Source organism: Pan paniscus, chromosome 3 (genome assembly GCF_029289425.2).
Source record: "Pan paniscus chromosome 3, NHGRI_mPanPan1-v2.0_pri, whole genome shotgun sequence".
Taxonomy (NCBI): domain Eukaryota; kingdom Metazoa; phylum Chordata; class Mammalia; order Primates; family Hominidae; genus Pan; species Pan paniscus.
In genome coordinates, this window is record NC_073252.2 from 6,724,041 (window position 1) to 6,737,681 (window position 13,641).

Consider the following 13,641-nt stretch of genomic DNA (forward strand, 5'->3'; position numbering starts at 1 on the left):
AGAGAATCTCGGCTCCGTGATCAGCAGGCTTACCTACTGCCTACTGTCTAGAAGAGCTGCCACCATGCCTGACTCCAGCTCCCCATGGCCACACTGCAGGCAGCCTGTGGTTGGTTAAAGGGCGAGGCTGATCAGGATACAGAAGAACATCTTTCCCTGGGATGCTGAGAGCCAGGATGGATGCGTGTGGCTCCCTCTGCCCGCAGTCCCACTGCTCATCATAAAGATGAGCAGGTGCGGGGCCGTTCCTCAGCATCAGACACACCTAATGCCTCATCTCCATCCACCCTTGAAGGGACCCCCCCACAGAGGATATTCTTGTCTCTGGCTTAGAGCTGGAGATACAGAGTTGAGGGAGGGCCCACCGCAGGTCACAAACACCAGCAGTGACACAGGATGGTTGGCCCCAGGGTGGCCAGAGTCCCTCTCCACCCTGAAGATGTAAAGGCAGCAGGGACAGTATGGGAGACAGATCCCCAAAGAGGAAGGAGCAGCATCAGGACTTGCAGGAAGTATCCATGGCATCCCCCAGCCCCAGCCACCGCAGCTCTGCCTCCTCAGCTCGGGGAGACCTCCAGCAGCTCTATCCCATGGGTAAAGGCTGGAAACTGCCCACCCCACCCCACCCCAGGGGCAGACACACGGTGAGCTCTCACTGAATGGCAGGGCGGCTTCCTGTGCATCCATCATATTCACCGAGAATGGTCCCCCCCCGACCAGTGCGGGCACGTGGTGTGCACCGGGTCTGGGCCCAGACCACCGGGGCTGTAATGGTTTCTCATAAAACTGCTTCTGCAAGGCTGAACAAACAAGATGATGGGGAGGTCGGTGTGTCCTTCTTGGAGTCAAGCCACACTGAATTAGCCAAGCAGAACATTCAGCCCAGCTCACCTGTTTCTGCTCTGCAGTCCTCCCTACTGCAGTGGCCCTGGCAAGAAGGCAAGCACAGCCCCACCGAGGGCCACGTTGGCTGATGTGGGCACCTGCAAGCCTCCTGTGGAGGCAGATGGCCAGAGGGGCGGTGGCAGGCTGCACCCCCACCCGGCCCTGTTTGTAAGAATAATTTCTACCCGGTGCACACCCAGGGCCACCGGTCTGCCTCACATCTAATCTACCCCTAAAGAAAGCTTTCACTCACCTCCTTTCCTCTGTGTTTAAATGAGCAAAAGTATGGGATGTTTTTGCATTTTTTAACAGGAAAATGGCATGGAGAGAGGGACCCGTTCTTCCTGTGACTGTTCAGGGGGACAAGAGGGTGTTGCTCAGGAGCGGGGCAGTGGCTCCAAGGTCAGACAGAGCCCAGTGGGGGGTCTTGGCTCTGCCCAGGGCATCTGTGGCACACCGTGTTTCCCAGAGAGGGCCAGAGCACGGTCTCCTATCCCATCTGCTTTTCTACCATGTAACCTGGCCCTTCCCACATGCAAAGGTTGAGTCCAACTGCCCTTCAACCTGGGCTGGCCTGTGACTTGCTTGAACTAAATGAAGGTGACACAATTGACACTGAGATGTCCAAGGGGTCAGGAAGGGCCAAGCAGCTTCCACCTGGTTATCTGGGGACACTTGATTCGGGAAAGCCAGCTGCCATCGAAGGAGTCCAACTGCCCTGAGACTGCACGCTGGAGAGGGGAGCCCCGCCTTCCAACTCTCCCCACCCCGCAGAAAATGTGTGAGTGAGACCATCTCAGTCCCTCCAGATCAGTCCACCCACCAGCTTGGAAGACTCATGGGTGGCCATTTAGAGCAGAAGGTTTGCCCAGCCAAGCTCTGCCCAAATTCCTGACTCACAGAATCCAAGAGACAGAATAAAATGGTTGTCATCACATCACTGAGCTCCAGAGTCATTTGTTAGGTGGTAACGGTACCTGTGGCACTCACTGTGTGGCCTTCATCCTAGGACTCAACCTCTCTGAGGCTCAGCGTCCTGATGTGCAAACGCGATGTCATTCTCACCACCTCCCAGAGTGGACATAAAGCCCTAATGTGATCACCAACATGTCATGACACAGGAGCAGTCAAGAAATGGTAGCTTCCCTCCTCATCACCATCATCGCTATTATTTTGCCATGAAGACAAAATAGTTACGCCTGCAGAGATAGGTGGTGCACCACACGGCTCCTCCCTGGCACAGCCCAAGCCCCATCTCCTGTCAGACACCTATCAAGAGATAATGAACACAGCACAAGTCACCTAGTGCTGGAGCTGAAATCAATCCTTTGTTGTAAGCAAGAGACGTAGAGACTGATGGGCTTGCTGTAATCTACAGATGACTCCAGAGCTGCGTTGCATTCGTGGAGTTACTCTTCTAAAAATCACCCAAACAAAAATGTTTCGCCCAATTTGATTTTTACTCTACTAGACAACATCATATTCACATCTTTATGCAAGCCCTTAAGAACACCTATAGCCTTACATCAAGAAATTGCATCCCTACCTGGACAGACACAAGAATAATCTGGAATACAGGACAATGGGCATTCATAAGAATGCTCATCCCATAAAGTTGGGGCAGTCGTTGTTCAGCAGTGGGAGAAGCTCTCTCCGTCCTCCACCTGCCACCATCTGCACCCTCAGCCTTCTAGTCACACTCCTGTGGTCTTGCATTGACCAAACACCATGCAAGGAGACCCAGCCTTCCTCCAGCACACTGGGCAGCTCCCAGCCTGCCTGAAAACCCTCTCCACCCCACAACGTTCACCTCCACTTCCCTTCCACTGCCCACCCTGGGCAACTTACTGGGGGCTTTCTCACCTCTGCTGGAAGTGCTCACACTCCCTCTGAGCCCCCTACTCTCCTTTCCAAACTCCCAGAGACTTTTGATGACTCTCAGTTCCGTCTCCCTCCCCTGCCTCGACAGATCACCACCACACCTGCTAGGATCTGCAAGACTGTAAGTGAACGCTCCACCAACCCTGAACACACCACGCCGTGCTGTGCCCATAATGTCCCTCCTGCCATGAATGTCGCCCCCTCCCCCTGCTGCCTACTGCTGTGGACCACCAACCACTGCTGCCCACAGCCTTGCATCTCTGACCACCTGCTCCCAGGCTGCAACCGGGCCCACTGCATCCCTGCCCCTCACACCGGATCACAGCCATCTGTTATGTCTCCCTGGTTCCAGAAATCCTGGGGAGGGGGAGCTGCGCCCTATTCCTTCTTCCTGAATCCCCCTACCCCACCCACACACGTGTTATAGACAATCAACACTAACCGGATCAATGAATCCATAAATAGTTATTGAATGAATAATAATACCTACATCGTGAAGTATTATGCAGCCAATAAAAATTGTTAACTCAGAGTGCAGGATAATACGGGAAAATGTTGACAGTGCATTTAATATTTTAAAAGACACAAAATATAGTACAATCTGCAGGGGGTAGTTAGAAGGAAATGCAACAAAATGTGAGCAGTGTTTCTGGAGTAGTGAAATGAAGGATGTTATTTTCCCCCCCCTTTATTCTACTGTCTACATGTTCAAACGTTTCTGTAATGAAATAAAATAGAGAAATAAAATTAAGATCTTCTCAAAAAAGAGCACCTTAACATACACACAACTTAGCTCGCAGAGTCTGACGATATGGGACACATTATCATGATGGATTATATTTTCACAGCTTCAATAAAGAGCCTTACCTCTCCTTGGGGCTATAAAATATTCAGGGCTGTTTTTATCACCTTTCACATTGAAAGTCGGCGTAGGAACCACATCATTCAGCCCCTCGATCCTTCGGTCAGTTCATTCCATGATGGATTGCTCCCGAAGCAGACAGGCTGGCTGGAGGGCTGCACACTGAACGCAGTGGAGGGGGAGCTCTGGGTGCCCCTCACGGTGAACCACGGGCTGCCTTCCCACTTCCACAGTGAAGAATTCCCATGATTTAATATTCTTGAGCTGCCGCCTTTAATAAGGGGATATTGAATGCAATCCCCCAGCCAGGGTTTGAAACATCACTGTGGCCTGGCCACGTGGAGGGGCCATGCGGTGACCACTCTGACCACTTGGAATGAGTGCAGGCAGTCCTTGCTGTACGGGTGGTGTGGATCCATGAAAATGAGCATGAGCCAGGTGCGGTGGCTTGCGCCTATAATTCCAGCACTTTGGGAGGCTAAGGCGGGCAGATCACCTGAGGTCAGGAGTTCAAGATCAGCTTGGCCAACATGGTGAAATTCCGTCTCTACTAAAAATACAAAAATTAGCCAGATGCGGTGGCAGGCACCTGTAATCCCAGCTACTCAGGAGGCTGAGGCAGGAGAATTGCTTGAACCAGGAGACAGAAGTTGCAGTGAGCTGAGATGACACCACTGTACTCCCACCTGGGCGACAGAGCGAGACTCCATCTCAAAAAAAAAAAAAAAAGAGCATGAAAGCTGAAACCATTTAAAGCCATCCTAATAATCAAATAGGAAATTACAATTGTTCTGTGGCCTTTAAAATTTTTTGTCAAGACATTAAAAAGTCTTTTATGGACAGTTACAAATGTCCATAGGGAATGCATAGGGAATTTTTTTTTTCTTTTTGAGACAGGGTCTCGCTCTGACACCCAGGCTGGAGTACAGTGGTGCAATCATAGCTCACTGCAGCCTCAACCTCCTGGGTTCAAGTGATCCTCCAGCCTCAGCCTCCTGAGTAGCTGGGACTACCGGCACATGCCACCATCCTTGGCTAATTTTTTTTTATTTTTTGAAGAGACAGGGTCTCACTATATTGCCCAGGCTGGTCTCGAACTCCTGGGCTCAAGCGATCCTCCCACCTCAGCCTCCCAAAGTGCTTGGATTACAGGTGTGAGCCACAATGCCCAACTGGGAAAGTTTTTTTTTAAAATAGTACAACTAATATTTATTTAGTACACTGTAATTTAAAGCATTAGAAACATTGAGATGTCAAGTGCTTTATTTCTTTGTAAAAGACATATGGAGAGAGTTTGCACAGTGCTCGCTACTGTTATCGTATACCTTACGATACCAAAAAAGCACCCTTTCTATGCTTTGCAGAATTATCTTTCTCCAGATCAGCTTCCAGGATTTTATCCTTTGCGCTTTCAACACTGTGAAATATCTTCAAGAGTTCCTTTAACGTTTTTCCCAGCCTCGCTTCCTCTGAGACACTCCATGCTTTGCGGCACAACTCCTTTCCTGGTTTACATCAGTGTGTTCACCTTCACTCAACTCCTCTGGCTGCACATAAGAGCTTCTTGAAGGGTAGCTTCAGCTTCCCAAGATCATGGATTTCTTCTATGACTCCATTTACCTCCAATTTAAATTTCACTTCCAGCATTAACATCTTTCACATCTCTGCTGAGCATCATCTTTGCTGGCCAATTCCTTCTTTCAGTGATCTGTTTGTGTAAAACATCATGCAGGCTCATCACTGGGAGTGGCTTAGTCTGTTCAGGCTGCTATAACAAAATATCATAGACCGGGTGGCTTATAAACAACAAGCATTTATTCCTCACAATTCTGGAGGCTGGAAGTCCAAGATCAAGGCACAGCAGATTTGGTGTCCACTGAGGTCCAACTTCCTGACTCACAAACTGTGCCTTCTCGCTGCGTCCTCACATGACAGAAGGGCAAGGGAGCTCTCTAAGGTCTTTTATAAGGGCACTAATCCCACCCATGAGGGCTCCACCCTCACAACCTCATCACTCCCAAAGTCCCCACCTTTTAAATACCCTCACATTGGGGGTCTGGATTTCAACCTGTGAATTTGGAGGGGGTACTTAAACATTCAGATCATAGCAGGAAGGCAAGGAGGCAGCACAACTACGTGCTTTGCTGTCTGTGCATGAACTAACAGGTGTGTACAAGCAATCAGCAATGGCCTTTGGAAGATAGCAGGTGCTGAGCTGGGTGCAGGGTGCAGCGGAAGCAGGCATGACCCAGCAGGCATGGTGTCTACTGACACGTTGTGGGATGGGACCCTGGGCTATGTTTCAGAAAGGCCTGGGTTCCTGTCCTGTCTCATGATCTGAGCTGGGTCACCTCTCATTGCTGGGGCTGGTTTCCCATGTCTGTCAGTTATAAGCAACAGAGATTGACCCAGGCTAACACAAGCAAAGAAGGAAGTTACCGGAAGGCTCTGAGGGATCCACAGAATCATGGAGAGAACAGAACATCTAGACAAGTAGCCTGAGAAGGAGGAGGACCAGGAATTCAATGTCAGGAATCCATGACTCTTCCAGTTACCCATTGCTGTGTAACAAAGCACTTCAAAACTTAATGGCTTCAAGCAGAAACCATTTATTTGGTTCATGAATCTGCAGTTTGGGTAGGTCTTTGTGGGAATGGCTCATCTCTGTTCCATATGGATGGCTTGCCTGAGGGCTGGAGGCTCTACCTATAAGATGGCTCACTCACCTGCTGGCAAGGTGGTGCTGGATATTAGGCAGGCAGCTCAACCAGGACCTTGGTTCCTCTCTGCATGTGCCTCTCCACAAACTGCTTGGGCTTCCTCACAATATGGTGGCTGGCTCCAAGGCAGAAGCACACGACCTATTTTTTACTGAGCCTCCAAAGCTACACGGTGTCACCTCCTCCATATTGTTGGTTCTTCTCATGATTGTGGAACGGGAGATCCATGCTCAGCAGGACAAGAGTCATGACATCTAACCACATAAAATCAATGCTACCAGAAACAACAAACCAAGGGTCAGTGTTTGCAAGAGAGATGACAATTACAGTAGAGAAACAGGCCAAGAACGGTGCACAAAAAAACTTACAATTGAATATATGCCATGGTCAATAAATATAATAAAGGAAGTTCAATCTCACCGAAAAATGCTTTAAAAGAACACAGCCTATAATGCCAGCTTCTTGGGAGACTGAGAGACAAGAATTGCTTGAGCCTGGGAGGCAGAGGTTGCAGTGAGCCAAGATCACGACACTGCACTCCAGCCTGAGCAACAGAGCAAGCCTCTGTCTCAAAAAAAAAAAACAGCAATTTTTACCATAATATTGGCAAATATTAAATATGTTGGATCTAGCCACCACTAGCAATGCTCTGGGGAAAGGGAGTTGTTAGTACCAAGTTTGGTCATCAGGAAAAGTTGACATTAGATGAAGATACTTCAGAAAGACCAAACTCTCAGAAGCAGCCATTCCACACCCTAGGGAAATAACCAAATATGCACGCAAAAAGGTGCAAAGAGACCCTCACAACACTGCTCATGATCCTAAACCAACCATAACTTCTCATACCCACCGGCATGGAAATCTTTAAAATACATAGAAGAAGCATGTGACTGATATTACCAATGATGATGGGTGCTTCGGGCTGAAATGTGCCCCCTCCCCAAGATTCCTTTGTTGAAGTCCTCACCCCCAGAACCTCAAAATGTGACTGTGTTTGACAAAAAGGACCTTTAACAAGGTGACGAAGGTAAAATGCAGTCATATGGATGAGCCCTAACTCAATATGCCTGGTGTCCCTCTAAGGACACAGACACACACAGGAAAGACCATGTGAAGACACAGTAGGGAGATGTTCATCTATAAGCCAAGGAGAGGGGCCTCAGAAGGAATCAACCCTGCCAACACCTTGATCTTAGACTCCCAAGCTCTAGCACTGTGAGGCGGTAAGTCTCTGTTGTTTCAACCGCCCGGTATGTGGCACTGTGTTATAGAAGGCCCAGCAAGCTAAGAAAATGGGCTGTGTATTTTCTAAGCTAGAAAGCTCCCATATCATTAAGGGAAAATTTTAAAGATTACAAAATAGGATACGCACATAGTAGATGCTCAAAAACCATTTTTCAGTGAATAAAAAAATGTAGGAATATATATATACCTAGATAGTATGTATACACATATGCAAAAACATATATACCAAAATATTTTCAGTGGTAGGATTTTCTTTTCCTCCTTTTCTCTTTCTAAATTTTCTGAACTTTTTGCTATGACTACATATGTTTTTTGTAGTAAGACAGCCAATAGAAATCAAAATACTTTCAAACAAAGGGAAATGCCCCATCTCCATCTGGTTCCACAATGTCAATAGGATACAATCCAAACTCCTTATCTCGGCATTTGAAGCCTTTCACAAACAGTCCTGCCTCCCACTTCCCATCCCACTCCAGCTCCTCTCCCACCCCACTCCACCCCACACACATCCTCTAAATCTCAGTGGCCCACAGACCCCTCTCTACACAGGATGCCCTCTCCCGAGACACCAGCCTTTACCCCTGCTGCAGCTGAAGCCCGCAATCCCTCTCCTACCTGATCCACCTGGGCACCACCTATTTGGCTTTGCAGACTCAGCTCAGACATTGCCTCTCCCAGGAAGGCGTCCCTGACCTCCTAGCCACCGCATGACTCTGGACTCTGCATCTCACAGCACCGTGCACGTGTGGACACTGAAGCAGGGAGAGGGGAGGGTCAGGGGTTGAGCGAGGGCGTCTCCAGCACAGGATTCTTAGTAGGGTTTTTTGGACTGAGAATGTAAAGGTTTGTTTTGTGGGGTCGTGTGGCAAAGATGGCAAGTCATCCACCAAGATGCAGGATTCTTCCCACTGCAGAGTAGCCACTGGGCTGCCCAGCCAGGGACTACATTTCCTAGAGCCCCTTGCATAAGGTGGGGCCATGTGACTAGCTCTGGCCAATGGAATGTGAGGGAAGTCACAAGTGCCATGTCTGGGCCAAAGTGTTTAAGGAGGGAGTGCACCTTCCCCATACCCTCTTCCCCGGAGAATGGAGAGGACATGGGAGCTGACAGATGAGAAGGGTCTGGAGCCCCTCATCACTCTGTGGAAGAGACTCCTGGGCCAACCGGGATCATCCACAATGAAATGTTACAAAGGGATAAACTTCTATGGCATCAAGCCCCTGGAATGTGGGGGATTCTTTGTAACTGGTATTAATCAGAGTAACAAACTGTCTTCAGCATCCAGACTTCCCAAGAGAACATCCCTCTTCCCTCAGAAAGTGCTGGTCCTGCTGTATGTAGTGACCAGCTGAGGGGTGTGTCCCCTACAGAAAGTGAGCACTGTGTGGGCAGGCAGTGGCTGCCCCAGTTCCTGCCACATCCCCATCATGGGGGTAAGACAGGGACCCGCAGGCACCAGGCCCACGGAGCACGTGGCATGCACCATCTCATTCAACACCCACCACATCCCAGAGAGGATGGTGCAGCCACGCTCACCCCCAGCTCAGATGTGGTCACCCAGGCACGGCCTGGCTGGACAACTTGCCCAAGATCACTCAGCCAGGGAGTGGCGAGGGCACCACTCTGCGGAGAGGAGTCCTAGAGGAGAGAGGGACAGCCCCAAGGCCGATGCCCAGGTCCCAGCAACCACCTCTCAGCCTTCCAGACCCACAGGGCAAATGGAATCCAGGCACAAATTAGGGACAGTGGGAGTGACACTGTAATCTCTAAAATAATAATGAAGGCAGATTACCTGAGGTCAGGAGTTCAAGACCAGCCTGACCAACATGGTGAAACCCCGTCTCTACTAAAAATACAAAAATTAGTCGGTGGTGGGCACCTGTATGTAGTCCCAGCTGCTCAGGATGCTGAGGCAGGAGAATCACTTGAACCCGGGAGGCGGGGGTTGCAGTGAGCCAAGATCATGCCATTGCACTCCAGCCTGGGCGACAGAGTGAAACTGTCTTAAAAAAAAATAAAATAAAATAATAACAAATGTCTTCAACAAGTTGGTGGCCTGAAAAGGGGATGGAGGCTGAGTCTAGGTCAGAAAAGACAAGAGACAGAACAGCCAAACGCAGGTGCAGGACTTTGCATCCTGGGCCAAACCACCCAACCACAAGAGACATTTCTGAGACAACTGGGGACGTTCATAAAATGGACCAGAATTTAGGTAACAAAGAATCAGGATATGTTTTGTGAGGTGGGATAACAGCACTGGGCTACAAGAAATGCCCTCAACACTCAGAGATGCCTGCAGATGGAACGGGGAAATGACAGGAGTCTTGGATTTGCCTAACAATTCTTCAGCCAAAAGCAGGGGAGAGTAAATGAAGGAAGTACAGCAAGATCTTGATAGATTGGAAGCAGTTCAATAGACTATTTTCTCACAAATGCAAAGAAGTTTCTCCTCTTGTAACAGTTGGCCAGCAGTCCCTTCCACAGAGTGATGAGGGGCTCCAGGGAGTGGCATCTCTCCCTTCTCTGGGAAAGAGGGAGTGGGGAAGGTGCACTCCCTTCTTAAACACTTTGGCCCAGAAATGGCACAAATTTGAAAGTTTGCATCAAAACTTTTTTGAAATTGTAAAAAAAATTCAGAAGCTAATCATGATCATGAAAGAGCTCCCTTTTATTGAGATTAACCTACAGAGTGTGCACTGTTTCATTCAATTCTGCCTGAAAGCCTTGCTGGTTGGGAGCTCGCTCTCTCTCTGCTTCATAGATGGGGAAATTGCCCAGGGGATGAAGAAGCTGCCAAGGGCACGGCAGCTGTGCCAGACCCAGAGCACAGGCCTGGGAGCCCAAGCCCAGGTCCAGCCTCCAGCAGCAACAGTCCTGGTCCTGAGGAGGGGTGGGGGTGGGGCTGCAGGAGGCCAGGCCGGCCTGGAGGAGGTCCTTGGCCTGCAGTTGGAGATCCCATCCCTGCTAGGGGCAGCCCACACCCCAGCTGGGAACCTCTGAGCAGCCTTTGTTCTGCCTCAATGGGACATTCAGCCCTGGGTTCTGGAGGACAATGGCCCCCACTGTGCAAGGAGGGCAGTGCCTGTCCTGGGCAGCACAGGGGCCCCCAGGTGTGTCCTGCTCCCGGGTCGGCTGGCAACTAACTAACTGCCTCCTGGTCTCAAGCAGACGAGCCGGACACTGTCAGGGGACAAGTGTTATGCCACTTTGCACACACCGTTCCTCCTGCCCAGAATGCGCTAGAATGCCATGTCCCAGCACATCATCACCCCCCCAACCTGGAAATGCCACCTGCCCTTCAGTCCCTGGACCACGTGTCCACCTGTGGCCTCTGCCACTGCCATCTACCTGTGCCGTGAAGGGGGTCTCTCCTCCTGCTGACCCCTCTGGATTGCCTTTCATCGCAACACAGATAGCAAGAGCACCAAGCCAGGTAGTCTAGTTCAAATCCCAAAACCTCCTAAGTGTGGTGCATAATCAGAACTGAACAGGCCACCTATCCCTGCCCTGTGGGTCCCAGCCAATTAATGTAGCAGTCAGGAGTGTGGGTTTGGCAGGCTGCATTCAAAACTCAGCTCTGTCCCTTACAAACCATGTAACATTGAGCAAGCACCTCAGCCTCAGTTTTCTCCTCTGTAAAATGGGGAAATAATATACACAACATCAGGTCTGGGGCATCTCCAGTGAGATGCACGCAGCCTCATGTCCAGCATATAGCATTATAGTACATAGCCAATAAATGGTGAATCATAATAATGGCTATTGTGTTTGTTTTGTAATTATTTCATCCTAAAGTCCACTTGGATCATTCTGCTCAAGGGCTTAATGGTGAGATGTCTGTCTCCCCAGGGTGCTGAGGGATGTGCAGACTCCTCCAGCAGCTCCAGACTCTCTCCTGAGAAGTAGCTAGGTCCCTCAGTGGCACCCAAGACACTGGGAGAGGAGAGTCCACATTTCAAGGCAGACACAGCCTTGCTCTTCAACTTTGTATGTCTAGAATCTAATGTCACCCGGGCACATAACAGGGATCAGCCAATACCCGCTGAACAAAAGGAAAAAATGTTCAACCTCATTGGTATGCAGACGTGAATTACAACAAATATTTTTCATCTTTGATATTTGCAAAGGTCAAACAAATTAGACTACCTAATGTTGATCAGCATGTGGTAAAAGAGAAAAACTTTCTGGAGAATAATCTGCCAATGTGTGTCAACAATATTAAAAATGCTAGTGATCTTTATATGAAATAGCACGTGTGGAATTCCTTCTGAAGAGCATCATTCCAAGGTTAAGGGGTAAGGATGGGAGTAGGGGGTCTTCACACACACAAATGGTGTTCATTCCTGCAGTGTTAGTTATGAAAATAAGAAAGGGGCGGGGAGAGAGAGAGAGAGAGAAAAGGAAGCAAGGGAGGAAGGGAGGGATGGAAGGAAGGGAGGGAACTAAATATCCAGCCATAAGGAAATGATTAATTGAACTACTGAATGATGACACATGTATCACAGGAGTAGTATGCAGCCAATGAAATGATGGTTGTCAATACGTGTACTGTGTGACTTGGGGGTGGGGCCAAGGTAACCAGTCACCCCTCTTCCTTGCTGGGACTTGGGATTACACAGAAAAGACTGGCCGCAAGACAGGAATAAAAAAATCTGCTTTATTAATGGTAAACCTGTAGAAAAAAAAGAGCTATGGACCCCTACTTCACCTCCCCACCCCTTGGTCCTGTGGGGAGAGGTAGGTCTAACTTCTAGCTTGTAAAACAAGAGAACTGTTGGCCTCTCCCCTGTAGAGCAACCTGGAAGTCAGAGGCCCATGGACCCAATGGGTGAGAGAGGAGCACGGACATTTAATATTGTAACCCCTCCCCATAGGGAAGAGCTGCCCAATGGATGGCAGGCTCTCACCATTTCCACCAATCATGAAAGCCAAGGAGGTAGAAGGCGGGGCCAAGGAGTTCACCCTACCCAGAGTTCCAGCAAAGCAGGGCCAACCCTATAATTCCTGGGGCACAGGGAAAAATGAAAATGCAGAGCCTCTTCTTCAAAAAGCAAAGGAAAAGCATCATTAAAGGTGCTAAGATACAAAGCCTTTTCATGCCTTCCATATTTTGTCATGGTGTTATTTGCTATTTAATGTCAATTCAAATTTAAAAAAAAAAAAGCTTAAACTCTTAGCATGCATTTTATCACTCACCATTCTAGTGTGCACCTCCAATTTTAAATGCAAACATAAGAGCATGTAACTGGAATGTAGACTCACCGAAATGCACAAGTTATATTTCGCATATGGATTTTGTTCTTACCAGAGCAAACTAACTTAACTGTTCTTATTTCATTTCTGGATATGTGTACATTCTTCCAACACCCTCTACCCTTGGTTCAATAATAAACAAGGAAGGACTAGGAGGAAAAGGAACTATAGGTGCCCTCTTTTTCCCTTCCCTTCTGTGTAATCATTTTCAGTGTCAGCGATTGGCAAATATGGGCACGTAACACACGTTAAGAAAGGACACCATAGGGTTCCTGCGTCATTCATGTTTCTTAGAAGTCACTGCATGAGAACATCAATGCCTTGGAGCATCAGTTGAAAGCATGGCCCCTGCCTGTGAAACTACAGATGCACTGAGAAGGTGCATGAGCTGTCCACTGTGCGTGGGGCTCAGACGCTCAAGTGAACACAGGGTAGCGTGCTGTGGGAGCCACTGTGTGTAACCACAGACTCGCCTGCCGCACATACCCCTCTGCTCATTCCCAGGCTCCCCCGTCCCACCAGATTTCGCTTACAAAACACAGGATCCAAAGTGAAATTCTTAAAAATTTCAAGATAGTAACAGCAGAGCATGAACCCAAGCACAGGTCCTTCTGAGTGTGGGGACCTAGATGACCACACAGGTTGCATATCCATGAAGCCAGCCCTGGAGCAAAGCCCTGGAAAATTCCTATAATCTCATGCCAAACTAGAAAAGTAGCCTTCAAAATTGTTGATACAGACAGATTACAGTTTTCATTAAAAACAGACATGGGCATTAAAAAAAGACTGGAAGG

At 48.8% G+C, this 13,641-nt stretch overlaps 1 protein-coding gene across 6 annotated transcripts in view; it reads right to left on the reverse strand.

The window, feature by feature from the left end:
- The window catches only part of PPP2R2C (protein phosphatase 2 regulatory subunit Bgamma), a 243,092-nt gene that overhangs the window by 131,908 nt on the left and 97,543 nt on the right, over positions 1-13,641 (reverse strand). The window contains exon 1 of one of the 6 annotated variants that reach the window (XM_057302030.2): positions 6,355-6,373. The exons of the other annotated variants lie outside the window; for them this stretch is intronic. The gene's annotated coding sequence lies outside the window, so the exon portion shown is untranslated. Of the gene's footprint in view, positions 1-6,354; positions 6,374-13,641 lie in introns of those variants that run through there. 6 annotated transcript variants of the gene reach the window in all.